Here is a 19,397-nt window from a genome sequence, read left to right on the forward strand (position 1 = left end):
ATGAGATTATAGAGTATGTACTTTGTAGACATGAGATTATAGTGTACGTACTTTGTAGACATGAGATTATAGTGTACGTACTTTGTAGACATGAGATTATAGTGTACGTACTTTGTAGACATGAGATTATAGAGTACGTACTTTGTAGACATGAGATTATAGTGTACGTACTTTGTAGACATGAGATTATAGAGTACGTACTTTGTAAAGATGAGATTATAGAGTATGTACTTTGTACACATGATATTATAGAGTACGTACTTTGTAGACATGAGATTATAGTGTACGTACTTTGTAGACATGATATTATAGTGTACGTACTTTGTAGACATGATATTATAGTGTACGTACTTTGTAGACATGATATTATAGAGTATGTACTTTGTAGACATGAGATTATAGTGTACGTACTTTGTAGACAAGAGATTATAGAGTACGTACTTTGTAGACATGAGATTATAGAGTACGTACTTTGTAGACATGAGATTATAGAGTATGTACTTTGTAGACATGAGATTATAGAGTACGTACTTTGTAGATAAGAGATTATAGTGTACGTACTTTGTAGACATGAGATTATAGAGTATGTACTTTGTAGATAAGAGATTATAGTGTACGTACTTTGTAGACATGAGATTATAGTGTACGTACTTTGTAGACATGAGATTATAGAGTATGTACTTTGTAGACATGAGATTATAGAGTACGTACTTTGTAGACATGAGATTATAGAGTACGTACTTTGTAGACATGAGATTATAGAGTATGTACTTTGTAGACATGAGATTATAGAGTACGTACTTTGTAGACATGAGATTATAGAGTATGTACTTTGTAGACATGAGATTATAGAGTATGTACTTTGTAGACATGAGATTATAGAGTATGTACTTTGTAGACATGAGATTATAGTGTATGTACTTTGTAGACATGAGATTATAGAGTACGTACTTTGTAGACATGAGATTATAGAGTACGTACTTTGTAGACATGAGATTATAGTGTACGTACTTTGTAGACATGAGATTATAGTGTACGTACTTTGTAGACATGAGATTATAGAGTACGTACTTTGTAGACATGAGATTATAGTGTACGTACTTTGTAGACATGAGATTATAGTGTACGTACTTTGTAGACATGAGATTATAGAGTACGTACTTTGTAGACATGAGATTATAGAGTATGTACTTTGTAGACATGAGATTATAGAGTACGTACTTTGTAGACATGAGATTATAGTGTACGTACTTTGTAGACATGAGATTATAGTGTACGTACTTTGTAGACATGAGATTATAGTGTACGTACTTTGTAGACATGAGATTATAGAGTACGTACTTTGTAGATAAGAGATTATAGTGTACGTACTTTGTAGACATGAGATTATAGAGTACGTACTTTGTAGACATGAGATTATAGAGTATGTACTTTGTAGACATGGGATTATAGAGTATGTACTTTGTAGACATGAGATTATAGAGTATGTACTTTGTAGACATGACATTATAGAGTACGTACTTTGTAGACATGAGATTATAGTGTACGTACTTTGTAGACATGATATTATAGAGTATGTACTTTGTAGACATGAGATTATAGAGTACGTACTTTGTAGACATGAGATTATAGTGTACGTACTTTGTAGACATGAGATTATAGAGTATGTACTTTGTAGACATGAGATTATAGAGTACGTACTTTGTAGACATGAGATTATAGTGTACGTACTTTGTAGACATGAGATTATAGAGTACGTACTTTGTAGACATGAGATTATAGAGTATGTACTTTGTAGACATGAGATTATAGTGTACGTACTTTGTAGACATGAGATTATAGTGTACGTACTTTGTAGACATGAGATTATAGAGTATGTACTTTGTAGACATGAGATTATAGAGTATGTACTTTGTAGACATGAGATTATAGAGTACGTACTTTGTAGACATGAGATTATAGAGTACGTACTTTGTAGACATGAGATTATAGAGTATGTACTTTGTAGACATGAGATTATAGTGTACGTACTTTGTAGACATGAGATTATAGTGTACGTACTTTGTAGACATGAGATTATAGAGTACGTACTTTGTAGACATGAGATTATAGAGTATGTACTTTGTAGACATGAGATTATAGAGTACGTACTTTGTAGACATGAGATTATAGAGTATGTACTTTGTAGACATGAGATTATAGAGTACGTACTTTGTAGACATGAGATTATAGAGTATGTACTTTGTAGACATGAGATTATAGAGTATGTACTTTGTAGACATGATATTATAGAGTACGTACTTTGTAGACATGAGATTATAGAGTACGTACTTTGTAGACATGAGATTATAGAGTATGTACTTTGTAGACATGAGATTATAGAGTACGTACTTTGTAGACATGAGATTATAGTGTACGTACTTTGTAGACATGAGATTATAGAGTACGTACTTTGTAGACATGAGATTATAGAGTACGTACTTTGTAGACATGAGATTATAGAGTACGTACTTTGTACTTTAGACTACGTACTTTGTAGACATGAGATTATAGAGTATGTACTTTGTAGACATGAGATTATAGTGTACGTACTTTGTAGACATGAGATTATAGAGTATGTACTTTGTAGACATGAGATTATAGTGTACGTACTTTGTAGACATGAGATTATAGTGTACGTACTTTGTAGACATGAGATTATAGAGTACGTACTTTGTAGACATGAGATTATAGAGTATGTACTTTGTAGACATGAGATTATAGTGTACGTACTTTGTAGACATGAGATTATAGAGTACGTACTTTGTAGACATGAGATTATAGTGTACGTACTTTGTAGACATGAGATTATAGAGTATGTACTTTGTAGACATGAGATTATAGTGTACGTACTTTGTAGACATGAGATTATAGAGTACGTACTTTGTAGACATGAGATTATAGAGTACGTACTTTGTAGACATGAGATTATAGTGTACGTACTTTGTAGACATGAGATTATAGTGTACGTACTTTGTAGACATGAGATTATAGTGTACGTACTTTGTAGACATGAGATTATAGAGTACGTACTTTGTAGACATGAGATTATAGAGTACGTACTTTGTAGACATGAGATTATAGAGTACGTACTTTGTAGACAAGAGATTATAGTGTACGTACTTTGTAGACATGAGATTATAGAGTACGTACTTTGTAGACATGAGATTATAGTGTACGTACTTTGTAGACATGAGATTATAGAGTACGTACTTTGTAGACATGAGATTATAGTGTACGTACTTTGTAGACATGGGATTATAGAGTATGTACTTTGTAGACATGAGATTATAGAGTATGTACTTTGTAGACATGAGATTATAGTGTACGTACTTTGTAGACATGAGATTATAGTGTACGTACTTTGTAGACATGAGATTATAGAGTATGTACTTTGTAGACATGAGATTATAGTGTACGTACTTTGTAGACATGAGATTATAGTGTACGTACTTTGTAGACATGAGATTATAGAGTACGTACTTTGTAGACATGAGATTATAGAGTACGTACTTTGTAGACATGAGATTATAGTGTACGTACTTTGTAGACATGAGATTATAGAGTATGTACTTTGTAGACATGAGATTATAGTGTACGTACTTTGTTGACATGATATTATAGAGTATGTACTTTGTAGACATGAGATCATAGTGTACGTACTTTGTAGACATGTTTTCCTGATAAGTCCGTCCTCGTCTGAACACAAAGCCTCAACCAGGCGGAGGTAGGTACTGTCAGATATGGCTCGCCGCTCTGTCCCGTACACTGTAACACAAACAGATATACCTATGTATATAGATATTTGTACAATTAAGATTACTGAATAGATATCGCTGAATCCCTTGCCTTATATGATACATTGGATGCCAATCCATTGTAACAGAAGCCCACATACATTTTACTAACTACAAAAATGTACCACAGTCTGTACAAAGCCTAACTTTATAATTGTGCATAAAAACAAATGCGTACGAAATATAAATTCATAATTCTGTATGAAAACAAACGTATACAAAATACATGAATTAATGTACACTACACACATGTATCAGCAACTTTCAATTAAATCTAAAACCGTTATTCTTAGCCTAATATCAGTGTTTATGTAGCCAATAAGTATAAACATTGCGGTTACGACGGGCTGCCAGCCTCTCTATGTGACGCTAAGAAAGTGTATCACTTTAATGAGATCTACATCATGATTTAAGGAAAATTACTATTATCCTGGGAAATCTAACGTTTTAAAATCCTATCGAATTAATTAGGAAATCCAATAATTGTTTTCAGATTATATTATTTTCTATACAGTACTGTTAAGTATTTATCGACTAGTTTAGCCGTCAGATCCCACGAGAAGGCTGTGTTGTCTGTAAACATATTGTAGTGTTGTAGCAGTGCATCCACAGATCTCGTTTATAATAAATATCAATATATCGTTTTATCTATATCAGTTAAACGGCCGTAGCGTATTAATACATAACTTTGTATTTGCCTCATTTAAATACGCCCCTCTAGAGCCCCACGGATACGTACATGTACAGTATACCCCAGAATACTAAATATTGTTTTGTTGAAAAGGAGATGTTCATCACTTTGAAGCGAATATCGATTCGCTCATTGCATTAGTGAGGTCACAAATCATTTTTGAGCATGCCCAAATAAGTCGAAAACGGAGAAATCCAGAGTTAAGTATGTGCCCGGAAACTGTCATTGTGATGCTCATGGTCTGACACGATAGAGGAAATATCCTAGAAAGTGAAGGAAGGGGGTAAATAGCATCGACTTTAAAAAGGGTTCTCTCTGCCATGACCCGTGCGCGGTGAACTTTAGGCGACTTCAGCATTATCGTGAAAACAGCAACAACCCGAAATCTGTACTATCGTCAGTAAGAGGAACAACCTAGAATGAACTATCAAAATTGAGCCTGATTTGAATATTGTCGATCACCGAAAGGATACAAAGTTTGTTTTATGGATAACTCTTTCAAAAACTATATTAGACAACTGTAATGTAGAAATTTAATTAAAGGCCCACGACCTTTGTGAAACGGCTGTAAAATGAGATTGATAATTTTGTAGAGACGCAAAAATTATTAACTTACCATTAATACATTTAATTTAAATCAATGGAGCGTCTTTTTTTATAGCGCGGGTCGTCTTATGTAACCCGTCCCACTAATTACCACTCGTTATAGTTGACTACCACCGTGATGTGCTGGACGACAAGATAACGAAATGAATCTTCACTGCTTACAAAGTTTAGAAATCTTGCATTTGTTTGGTGTCGTACTCATCTTAAGCCATTTATATATATTTCCTCGTGTTATTATTGGATTTTAAGAAACTTTTTTTATTTATTTTTTTCGGAAAGGTTGTGGGCCTTTTAATATTTTTTATCTTCAGAAGTAACAAAATCCCCATATAAAAACACATATGAACTAGGACTAGTTTCAATGTATCAGGAATCAGACAGTTCTCGATACATACATCCTACTGTAGGTGTTCACTTGACCATTCGTACCGTCGATGTTTTACGGGAAGAGGTTAGGAAAATGGCTCCATGGGTAAACAAACCGAGTCAATCCACGTGTATCAGAAACTGAACATTATACTTTTTTGTATGTGATATCATTACACGGGAAAGGTGACCAATGTCTCGCCTGACCTGACCTGTCACCGCCGTATTAGACAAATGTGTAGTTACATATCTGATTTGTAATTATCTAATCAGAGGGCTTTAATGCATGATACTTTATCTTTTTATCCAATCAAACTGCTTGAATGGTTTGGGCTGCTTCGTCTACACCCTAGTAACGGTCATGACCTTGATTGACTTGTTTGTAATCCCGCGAGAGTGTAATTTTGTAATCACGCGAGAGTGTGACTTTTCATACTGTCTTGCGCAACGCTGGATCTCATTTTGACTTCCTGTTTCCGGTTTAGGATCCAGCATCGCGCAAGAGAAAATTTTCCAACTCTACATGAAAACATTGGTGAAAGAAAACCTTCCTAATAGAATCTAACAATTACATTTTGTCCTGAATCTTAACTTAAAAGCTGTTTTACGTGAGCAGTTGCTTCGGAATTTTCCGCCTGGCAACGGAGAATGACGTTGAGATATAATTTGTAGCCGCAGTCACGTATTTTTGCAGAAAGTGAAAGTAGAAGTATCCTATGTTCAATATTGTTTTTCTTGTGATAAACTCATGCCAGTAATTCAGCAAAGCTATTATTCTAATAATTAATATTTACAGTCAGTGGTGAATTGATAGTATAAAACCCCGTTGATTTCAACCAAAGGCTACTCAACTTTATTTCTCGATAAATTGAGTATGTCACGCGCAATTTGGAGCCGCGCGGATGAATTTATGATGGTCCAAATCAGAAACTTTTGGTGTTTTCAGTAACCGAACGTACGTTCGATGAACATGTACATGTATCAAAATAGGTTTGAACACATATACATGTATGTGTGTAAATACAAATGTAGAAAAGTTACATTGTTTATGTTACTACCATACTCTTTGAGCAATGCTTCCGTGCGTATGATAAATAAACAATGTTGTACAATGTACAGTTTTGCACATTCCGATGACGTCGCAATGTTTACATGTTGTGTGTCTGTGAGTCTGTGTTGTTCTCTACAACATGTAGCCTAGATCTACATTATATTCGTATTTTTAACATCTTTGGTTGTACGCGAATGGATAAGATATGTCAGAACAACATCAGTATTTGAGTTGGATAAGTGTAACCAAAACGACCTAGCACGACAATGCATTTTTGTTTCACCTCGGCGGACAGACAAGTCCTGTAACGTTATCTAGAATCTACTGTGAATCGGCGAGAGTAGGACTTACATACACAATGTACGTTTGGGTGTTTTCGAAATATCAATGAAACGGAATCCTTCAATTGTAGCTTTACAATACTTGTAATATACACCTCTAATATTCATTGAAGTGTTTAAATCAACAATATAAATATAGCTAACATTTTGAGAGCGGTACAGTAAACGTTTACAGTAGTGGGCCTACCAGTGTTTGTACATGTTCCTCGAAACGACGTCCGATACATTTGAAAATCTCTAAAATCCGGAAATAATGACATGGAACTATGTAAACATCCGTGTATTCAAGAAATTTCAAACGTGAACTGATTAAGTAGAACTCAAGTGATCACATAATTGAAGAAACTCTTTGTTTGTCACACCTCCTTGACACAGGCGGTTTGAATCGGACGCCGCGTCACAACTACGTTAAATATCCTGCCACGTTATGAATTGTGTAAGCGTGTGAAATCATACGAAGCAAAATATTAAAACCAAACTGCTTTGCACCATGGTGTTTTTAACAACAGATAAATATAAAATGATTTATAGTTCTATACCGGGAAAACCTCAGATATATGCTTCATCAGACGGGAACTCATTTTATTGGTATGTTCATTGATAAATTGGCGGGAATTTCCGCCACTTCAAGTGGCTGTTCGAAATGCCTGTCGGAACCAAACGATATAATTCAATTTTAGTCTTATAAAATGCCATAAACACTATTAAGGGTAAATTTTGAGCTGAGCTATGAAAATAATAGTTAAGACTGTAAATATAGGATTAAAGTCTCTTTGTGGTGGTTCTATCGAAGGATAAAGTTGAGTAGGGTATCGATTTAGGCAAAGCCTCTCTGCTTTGCCTAAAATTATATTATAATTTTAGGCAAAGCCTCTCTGAAAGCGCATCAGTTAATCCATTCTTTCGTTTGTAGTTTTTTAAATGTGTAACTAAATAGAAATATGCCATATACATGTAGATCTAAATAAAGGATTTCCAACGACGAAAGAGTAATCTCCCCTGATCCATCAGTCTTATCGATATTGACATGTGTTTTGTTTTTATAGCTTATTGGGTGCGCTGAATAACTGTACTGCTAGAAACTATTTATAGAATTATTAATTATTAGAATAATAGCTTTGCTGAGTTACTGACATTGAGTTTATAACAAAAAAAAACAATATTGAACATAGGTTACTTCTACTTTCACTTTCTACAAAAATACGTGACTGCGGCTACAAATTATATCTCAACGTCATTCTCCGTTGCCAGGCGGAAAATTCCGAAGCAACTGCTCACGTAAAACGGCTTTTAAGTTAACATTTGGGACAAAATGTAATTGTTAGATTTATGTAAGAATAGATTGGAAGGTTTATCTTTCACTAATGTTTTCATTTTTGATTTTTCCAAGCATTACTTGTTTGTAATCACGCGAGAGTGTGATTTTGTAATCACGCGAGAGTGTGACTTTGGATACTGTCTTGCGCGATGCTGGATCTTGTGTTGACTTCCTGTTTCCGGTTTTTGAGAAAGTTTTCCAACTCTACATATAGGTAAGACACCTATAAATAGAATCTCGCCTCTGATTGGCCAAAAATTAATGTTGATGCTCGAGACTAAACTTCATGTTAGAGGGTGGACTATTGGCTTAAAATAAACCATTTTTGTCAACTAATGCCATAAATATTAAATGCATGTTTTCTACTCTTTGAAAATAATATTTGAGCATTAATTTTTGCAATTGGGGGATATTTAGGGTAATTTTGAAAATTTGACAATTTCCTGTGTTTTCACTTAGTATTCTGTGCGGGACTGCTTTATTTTAGACGAGCATGGATTTTGGAAGAAGTTTTATTGGTGAACACGCTTCTTTCACTTCGTAACTGTATTCGTGACTGAATTACCTTTCCAACAAGTATAAGTAAGTTATATTTGTATGAACAGATTATATCACGTTGTTATGATTTGTAATTAACAGATTATATCACGTTGTGTGTACTGTACAGATGTGTTACATTATATGTGGGGTATATCACGTTGTGTGTACTGTACAGATGTGTTAAAATTATATGTGGGGTATATCACGTTGTGTGTACTGTACAGATGTGTTAAAATTATATGTGGGGTATATCACGTTGTGTGTACTGTACAGATGTGTTAAAATTATATGTGGGGTATATCACGTTGTGTGTACTGTACAGATGTGTTAAAATTATATGTGGGGTATATCACGTTGTGTGTACTGTACAGATGTGTTAAAATTATATGTGGGGTATATCACGTTGTGTGTACTGTACAGATGTGTTAAAATTATATGTGGCGTATATGACGTTGTGTGTACTGTACAGATGTGTTAGAATTATATGTAGCGTATATGACGTTGTGTGTACTGTACAGATGTGTTACAATTATATGTGGCGTATATCACGTTGTGTGTACTGTACAGATGTGTTAAAATTATATGTAGCGTATATCACGTTGTGTGTACTGTACAGATGTGTTAAAATTATATGTGGCGTATATCACGTTGTGTGTACTGTACAGATGTGTTAAAATTATATGTGGGGTATATCACGTTGTGTGTACTGTACAGATGTGTTAAAATTATATGTGGCGTATATCACGTTGTGTGTACTGTACAGATGTGTTAAAATTATATGTAGCGTATATCACGTTGTGTGTACTGTACAGATGTGTTAAAATTATATGTAGCGTATATCACGTTGTGTGTACTGTACAGATGTGTTAAAATTATATGTGGCGTATTTTTTATACGAATCATGAAAGGCTTCTACATCTTATTCATCACCAAAAGTTACCAACATTTTGAAAATTACAATACTTTCAAAACATTGGTTTTAATTTACAATTGCAAATAAGAGCAGAAAATAATTTAAAGCAGTACTACCAAAAACCATTATATATACATCTATAGTGAAGTGAAATGAGTACCTACGGTCAGACCATGATGCAAAATTGTGGTCTACAATTTCATGTCACATTTTACAGTGTTATTAGTAATTGTAAAGTGATTTCTGCAGGAAAGTTTCTATCTAAACATACATAAGGCATAAACAACAACAATTTTACATTATATCATTTCTGTGTTGTAACTAACTTTTATAAGGCATCTGAAGCCATTTCAATGATTTTCACAGCTTAATTCATCAAACCTTGTGGTTTTCAATACATTAATGAAGAAAAAATAGCATGCCAAAATTTTCGGCCAATTACGGCACATATAAATCAAGTTTTCATAATATTTTCATAATAAATACACTGTGTATCAATATGGATCCAACATGAGTATACTTTGTAACTGTTGGTGGCTGTGAATCATGTGTATACTGTGTAACTGTTGGTGGCTGTGAATCATGTGTATACTGTGTAACTGTTTGTGGCTGTGGATCATGTGTATACTGTGTAACTGTTTGTGGCTGTTAATCCTGTGTATACTGTGTAACTGTTTGTGGCTGTGAATCATGTGTATACTGTGTAACTGTTTGTGGCTGTTAATCCTGTGTATACTGTGTAACTGTTTGTGGCTGTGGATCATGTGTATACTGTGTAACTGTTTGTGGCTGTGAATCATGTGTATACTGCGTAACTGTTTGTGGCTGTGAATCCTGTGTATACTGTGTAACTGTTTGTGGCTGTTAATCCTGTGTATACTGTGTAACTGTTTGTGGCTGTTAATCCTGTGTATACTGCGTAACTGTTTGTGGCTGTGGATCATGTGTATACTGTGTAACTGTTTGTGGCTGTGAATCATGTGTATACTGCGTAACTGTTTGTGGCTGTGAATCATGTGTATACTGCGTAACTGTTTGTGGCTGTGAATCCTGTGTATACTGTGTAACTGTTTGTGGCTGTGAATCATGTGTATAATGTGTAACTGTTTGTGGCTGTGAATCCTGTATATACTGCGTAACTGTTTCTGGCTGTGGATCATGTGTATACTGTGTAACTGTTTGTGGCTGTTAATCCTGTGTATACTGTGTAACTGTTTGTGGCTGTGAATCATGTGTATACTGTGTAACTGTTTGTGGCTGTTAATCCTGTGTATACTGTGTAACTGTTTGTGGCTGTGGATCATGTGTATACTGTGTAACTGTTTGTGGCTGTGGATCATGTTTATACTGTGTAACTGTTTGTGGCTGTGAATCATGTGTATAATGTGTAACTGTTTCTAGCTGTGGATCATGTGTATACTGTGTAACTGTTTGTGGCTGTGAATCCTGTGTATACTGCGTAACTGTTTGTGGCTGTGAATCATGTGTATACTGCGTAACTGTTTGTGGCTGTGAATCATGTGTATACTGCGTAACTGTTTGTGGCTGTGAATCATGTCTATACTTTGTAACTGTTGGTGCTGTCAATCATGTGTATACTTTGTAACTGTTTGTGCTGTGGATCATGTTTATACTTTGTAACCGTTTGTGGCTGTGAATCATGTGTATACTTTGTAACTGTTTGTGGCTGTGAATCATGTGTATACTGCGTAACTGTTTGTGGCTGTGAATCATGTGTATACTGTGTAACTGTTTGTGGCTGTGAATCATGTGTATACTGTGTAACTGTTTGTGGCTGTGGATCATGTGTATACTGTGTAACTGTTTGTGGCTGTGAATCATGTATATACTGTGTAACTGTTTGTGGCTGTGAATCATGTGTATACTGTGTAACTGTTTGTGGCTGTGGATCATGTATATACTGTGTAACTGTTTGTTGCTGTGAATCATGTGTATACTTTGTAACTGTTTGTGGCTGTGGATCATGTATATACTGTGTAACTGTTTGTGGCTGTGAATCATGTGTATACTGTGTAACTGTTTGTGGCTGTGGATCATGTGTATACTGTGTAACTGTTTGTGGCTGTGAATCATGTGTATACTGTGTAACTGTTTGTGGCTGTGGATCATGTATATACTGTGTAGCTGTTTGTGGCTGTGAATCCTGTGTATACTGTGTAACTGTTTCTGGCTGTGGATCATGTGTATACTGTGTAACTGTTTGTGGCTGTGAATCATGTGTATACTGTGTAACTGTTTGTGGCTGTGGATCATGTGTATACTTTGTCATGTTTGTGGCTGTGGATCATGTGTATACTTTGTAACTGTTTGTTGCTGTGGATCATGTGTATACTTTGTAACTGTTTGTGGCAGTGAATCATGCATCTTTAGTCCAATGGAATAATAATGTGAATGAAGAAGTCATTCTGACACATTCATCTTAGTGACCAGTCGATAAGACCCGTAATGTTTACAGTTTACTAACTATTTTTTATGGGCCATTTATCTCAGCGACAATTCTTTCCCTGACGATTTTATATCTAAACAGACAAGTTGTAGATTTCAATCGGGCCTGTCAAATACCATACATTTCATATCGTATGTTTGCCGACCCTTCGGCAACACGCATGATCTAAACGGTACGACTTACGCAGCACCAGAACGCGTACGTACTGGCACTGCCCGATAAAGGACAGTGATCATATGAGATATACATATAACAACGGAATATCAAGCATGTAAATATTGAAATATTGACGATACGACAACTCAAAACAAACTCAGAGCTACACACACAACTCAGACTATTTCAGTCCGATTTCGAAGCCAATTTCTTCTTCTTAACATTATATCCGTTACCCCATTTCATGTCAAACAATCTGTATTCTCTTCTCTATTCCGATACAGACTACATTTTGATCTTGGAGAATTGAGTGTCTCTGGCTGATAGACACCAGATACATGCTGGGTTCAAAATACATACACTCCTATATCATTATCCCCCGCTTTCTCCGAAACGAGGGATATTAATTTGGATTTGTTCGTCTGTCTGTCCGGCCGTCTGTCTGTCCGTCTGTCTGTAACACTTCCTTTCCGTGCAATAACTGTAACAAAAGTAAACCGATTTTCTTCGAACTTGGTGACAAGGTTAAATGCCTTAAGGGCTCGGCCAAGTTCGATAGCGACTGTTGATGCACCTTATTTAGCGGAGTTATGGCCTTTGAATTACTAAAAACGTCATTTTCTGCAATTTCCGTGCAATAAGTGTAACAAATGTAAACCGATTTTCTTCAAACTTAGTTACAAGGTTAAATGCATTAAGGACTCGGCAAAGTTCGATTGCGACTTTCAATGGCCGAGACATACCAGGTCCATTCTGGATTATGTCCCCTGGCCGAGACACACCAGGTACACTCTAGGTTATGTCCCCTGACCGAGACACATCAGGTACACTCTGGGTAATGTCCCCTGGCCGAGACATACCAGGTCCATTCTGGATTATGTCCCCTGGCCGAGACACACCAGGTACACTCTGGGTAATGTCCCCTGGCCTAGACACACCAGGTACACTCTGGGTAATGTCCCCTGGCCTAGACACACCAGGTACACTCTGGGTAATGTCCCCTGGCCTAGACACACCAGGTACACTCTGGGTAATGTCCCCTGGCCTAGACACACCAGGTACACTCTGGGTAATGTCCCCTGGCCTAGACACACCAGGTACACTCTGGGTAATGTCCCCTGGCCTAGACACACCAGGTACACTCTGGGTAATGTCCCCTGGCCTAGACACACCAGGTACACTCTGGGTAATGTCCCCTGGCCTAGACACACCAGGTACACTCTGGGTAATGTCCCCTGGCCTAGACACACCAGGTACACTCTGGGTAATGTCCCCTGGCCTAGACACCCAGGTACACCATTCCCCGGTAGACACACCAGTACACTCTGGGTAATGTCCCCTGGCCTAGACACACCAGGTACACTCTGGGTAATGTCCCCTGGCCTAGACACACCAGGTACACTCTGGTAATGGTAATGTCCCCTGGCCGAGACACACCAGGTACACTCTGGGTAATGTCCCCTGGCCTAGACACACCAGGTACACTCTGGGTAATGTCCCCTGGCCTAGACACACCAGGTACACTCTGGGTAATGTCCCCTGGCCTAGACACACCAGGTACACTCTGGGTAATGTCCCCTGGCCTAGACACACCAGGTACACTCTGGGTAATGTCCCCTGGCCTAGACACACCAGGTCCACTCTGGATTATGTCCCCTGGCCGAGACACACCAGGTACACTCTGGGTAATGTCCCCTGGCCTAGACACACCAGGTACACTCTGGGTAATGTCCCCTGGCCTAGACACACCAGGTCCACTCTGGGTTATGTCCCTTGACCGAAATACACCAGGTACACTCTGGGTAATGTCCCCTGGCCTAGACACGCCAGGTCCACTCTGGGTAATGTCCCCTGGCCGAGACACACCAGGTCCACTCTGGGTAATGTCCCTTGACCGAGATACACGAGGTACACTCTGGGTAATGTCCCCTGGCCTAGACACGCCAGGTCCACTCTGGGTTATGTCCCCTGGCCGAGACTTACCAGATCCACTCTGGGTAATGTCCCTTCGGTGATTCCAACAAAAACTATGAGAACAGTACGGTGAACACGTCACATGAACTGTTAGGTCGACAGGATAACTTCCATCACGAAGGAGATAGGTTGAAATATAACAGTTTTTCTGTTTAGGTTGAAATATAACAGTTTTTCTGTTCCACATCATTACATAAATAAAACAATAACGTAATTACAAAATGTAACATTATGACAATATGCTAGTTTTTTTCAAACTCCTATAAAATATCACTGTATACTTTTCAAAGTAAAACGTGATATGAGTGTAGGCTCTGTGGTGTACTACAGTCGGGGTGGTGGAACGGTATTGTGATGGCTCTACGTAGGGTCTGAGTAATCCCGACCTTGATTGGCGGTTAGAGTTATCTTCCCCTTGTGTTAGAAGCAATCACGTCCTGTTCTCGTCTGATTACGTTTTTAACTCCGACGTGAACGAGACTGCTGACAGATAATCAAGTTATAGTGATATAATGTCCAATATCGGCTTTATAAGTACCAAGGGAGAGTACAATAAAATGGCGGATCTCGCCTGGTCGATCACGTGACATGGACATGCCAGACACTTATAGCCCTCTATACTCCCTAAACCATGACAACAGAAACTGTTTTATATATTTGATAAACAGGTTCGGAATTGCACACATTGAATCGCTGGAATACGACTTATTATAATAAAGCGCATTAAATTATCCCTACCCAGCAGTTAGAAACTCGTGTTGGGTGCTTTGTTTACGTGGACGTTACATATGAAATCTGGTATTGTGGGTAAGTCTATCACGTTACAAAGTAAACCCACAGATAAGTACGGATACAATGGTCCAATACAAAATCGATGTACCAGTAGGTACCCCCGACCTGTGTATCTAATGTATAAGTGTTGATGATACATGTACTCATACCATAACAACACACGGGTATGTTGACGTAGTAGTATCACATTACGCGCGTGCTTGGCGCGTGTTGTAGTCAAACATATGGATATTAATCCGACCTTTCATCATGTCAACATTGTAACTTCATAGTAGCGATGTTTTCACCATCGATTAACAGTATTGGAAGTTATCTCCCCTTATTAAAGTTCGGTACCAAAAATCCTTATTTATGCATTTCCAGTATAGTAATACACACATCCTTATTTATACGTTAATTCTAGTACAGTAACACACATCCTTATTTATACGTTAATTCTAGTACAGTAATACACATCCTTAATTATTTACACGTTAATTCTAGTATAGTAACAAACATCCTTATTTATACGTTAATTCTAGTACAGTAATACACATCCTTATTTATACGTTAATCCTAAAACAGTAACACACATCCTTATTTATACGTTAATTCTAAAACAGTAACACACATCCTTATTTATACGTTAATTCTAGTACAGTAACACACATCCTTATTTATACGTTAATTCTAGTACAGTAACACACATCCTTATTTATACGTTAATTCTAGTACAGTAACACACATCCTTATTTATACGTTAATTCTAGTACAGTAACACACATCCTTATTTATACGTTAATTCTAGTACAGTAATACACATCCTTATTTATACGTTAATTCTAGTACAGTAACACACATCCTTATTGATACGTTAATTCTAGTACAGTAACACACATCCTTATTTATATGTTAATTCTAGTACAGTAAACACACATCCTTATTTATACGTTAATTCTAGTACAGTAACACACATCCTTATTTATACGTTAATTCTAGTACAGTAACACACATCCTTATTTATACGTTAATTCTAGTACAGTAATACACATCCTTATTTACACATTAATTCTAGTATAGTAACACACATCCTTATTTATACGTTAATTCTAGTACAGTAATAACACATCCTTATTTATACGTTAATTCTAGTACAGTAATACACATCCTTATTTATACGTTAATTCTAGTATAGTAACACACATCCTTATTTATACGTTAATTCTAGTACAGTAACACACATCCTTATTTATACGTTAATTCTAGTACAGTAACACACATCCTTATTTATACGTTAATTCTAGTACAGTAACACACATCCTTATTTATACGTTAATTCTAGTACAGTAACACACATCCTTATTAATACGTTAATTCTAGTACAGTAACACACATCCTTATTTATACGTTAATTCTAGTACAGTAACACACATCCTTATTTATACGTTAATTCTAGTACAGTAACACACATCCTTATTTATACGTTAATTCTAGTACAGTAACACACATCCTTATTAATACGTTAATTCTAGTACAGTAACACACATCCTTATTTATACGTTAATTCTAGTACAGTAATACACATCCTTATTTATACGTTAATTCTAAAACAGTAACACACATCCTTATTTATACGTTAATTCTAAAACAGTAACACACATCCTTATTTATACGTTAATTCTAGTACAGTAACACACATCCTTATTTACACGTTAATTCTAGTACAGTAACACACATCCTTATTTATACGTTAATTCTAGTACAGTAACACACATCCTTATTTATACGTTAATTCTAGTTTAGTAACACACATCCTTATTTATACGTTAATTCTAGTAAAGTAACACACATCCTTATTTATATGTTAATTCTAGTACAGTAACACACATCCTTATTTATACGTTAATTCTAGTTTAGTAACACACATCCTTATTTATACGTTAATTCTAGTACAGTAACACATATCCTTATTTATACGTTAATTCTAGTACAGTTACACACTTCCTTATTTATACGTTAATTCTAGTACAGTAACACACATCCTTATTTATACGTTAATTCTAGTACAGTAACACACATCCTTATTTATACGTTAATTCTAAAACAGTAACACACATCCTTATTTATACGTTAATTCTAGTACAGTAATACACATCCTTATTAATACGTTAATTCTAGTACAGTAACACACATCCTTATTTATACGTTAATTCTAGTACAGTAATACACATCCTTATTTATACGTTAATTCTAAAACAGTAACACACATCCTTATTTATACGTTAATTCTAAAACAGTAACACACATCCTTATTTATACGTTAATTCTAGTACAGTAACACACATCCTTATTTACACGTTAATTCTAGTACAGTAACACACATCCTTATTTATACGTTAATTCTAGTACAGTAACACACATCCTTATTTATACGTTAATTTTAGTTTAGTAACACACATCCTTATTTATACGTTAATTCTAGTACAGTAACACACATCCTTATTTATACGTTAATTCTAGTACAGTAACACACATCCTTATTTATACGTTAATTCTAGTACAGTAACACACATCCTTATTTATACGTTAATTCTAGTACAGTAACACACATCCTTATTTATACGTTAATTCTAGTACAGTAACACACATCCTTATTTATACGTTAATTCTAGTACAGTAACACACATCCTTATTTATACGTTAATTCTAGTACAGTAACACACATCCTTATTAATACGTTAATTCTAGTACAGTAACACATATCCTTATTTGTATTTCTATAAACAATAGCCACCACATATCTGTTATGGTATTATACCAATACCGATTGGCCTATTGCCTTTTAAAATTGCATCTGATGAAATGTTGGGTAAGAAAGACAAGGTTTATTGTATCCGATCAGCTGTGACAGTTATATATCAGATCATTCTAAATATATCACAGGGTTGTATTTACAATGACGTTTATAAAGCCATACACGTCAGTATAAAGATTATATTTATCTGTTTTATACTGCTAGTGCACCAGGAAGCTGAGTGTGTACGGGCGAGAATACAGGGACCGTACACATCGACACGAGATAATACAAGGTCTGTACACATAGACACGAGATAATACAAGGTCTGTACACATAGACACGAGATAATACAGGGTCTGTACACATAGACACGAGATAATACAAGGTCTGTACACATAGACACGAGATAATACAGGGTCTGTACACATAGACACGAGATAATACAAGGTCTGTACACATAGACACGAGATAATACAAGGTCTGTACACATAGACACGAGATAATACAAGGTCTGTACACATAGACACGAGATAATACAAGGTCTGTACACATAGACACGAGATAATACAAGGTCTGTACACATAGACACGAGATAATACAAGGTCTGTACACATAGACACGAGATAATACAAGGTCTGTACACATAGACACGAGATAATACAAGGTCTGTACACATAGACACGAGATAATACAAGGGTCTGTACACATAGACACGAGATAATACAAGGTCTGTACACATAGACACGAGATAATACAAGGTCTGTACACATAGACACGAGATAATACAAGGTCTGTACACATAGACACGAGATAATACAAGGTCTGTACACATAGACACGAGATAATACAAGGTCTGTACACATAGACACGAGATAATACAAGGTCTGTACACATAGACACGAGATAATACAAGGTCTGTACACATAGACACGAGATAATACAAGGTCTGTACACATAGACACGAGATAATACAGGGTCTGTACACATAGACACGAGATAATACAAGGTCTGTACACATAGACACGAGATAATACAAGGTCTGTACACATAGACACGAGATAATACAGGGTCTGTACACATAGACACGAGATAATACAAGGTCTGTACACATAGACACGAGATAATACAAGGTCTGTACACATAGACACGAGATAATACAGGGTCTGTACACATAGACACGAGATAATACAAGGTCTGTACACATAGACACGAGATAATACAAGGTCTGTACACATAGACACGAGATAATACAAGGTCTGTACACATAGACACGAGATAATACAAGGTCTGTACACATAGACACGAGATAATACAGGTCTGTACACATAGACACGAGATAATACAAGGTCTGTACACATAGACACGAGATAATACAGGGTCTGTACACATAGACACGAGATAATACAGGGTCTGTACACATAGACACGAGATAATACAAGGGTCTGTACACATAGACACGAGATAATACAAGGTCTGTACACATAGACACGAGATAATACAGGGTCTGTACACATAGACACGAGATAATACAAGGTCTGTACACATAGACACGAGATAATACAGGTCTGTA

The sequence above is a fragment of the Argopecten irradians genome, chromosome 13 (genome assembly GCF_041381155.1).
Source record: "Argopecten irradians isolate NY chromosome 13, Ai_NY, whole genome shotgun sequence".
Taxonomy (NCBI): Eukaryota; Metazoa; Mollusca; class Bivalvia; order Pectinida; family Pectinidae; genus Argopecten; species Argopecten irradians.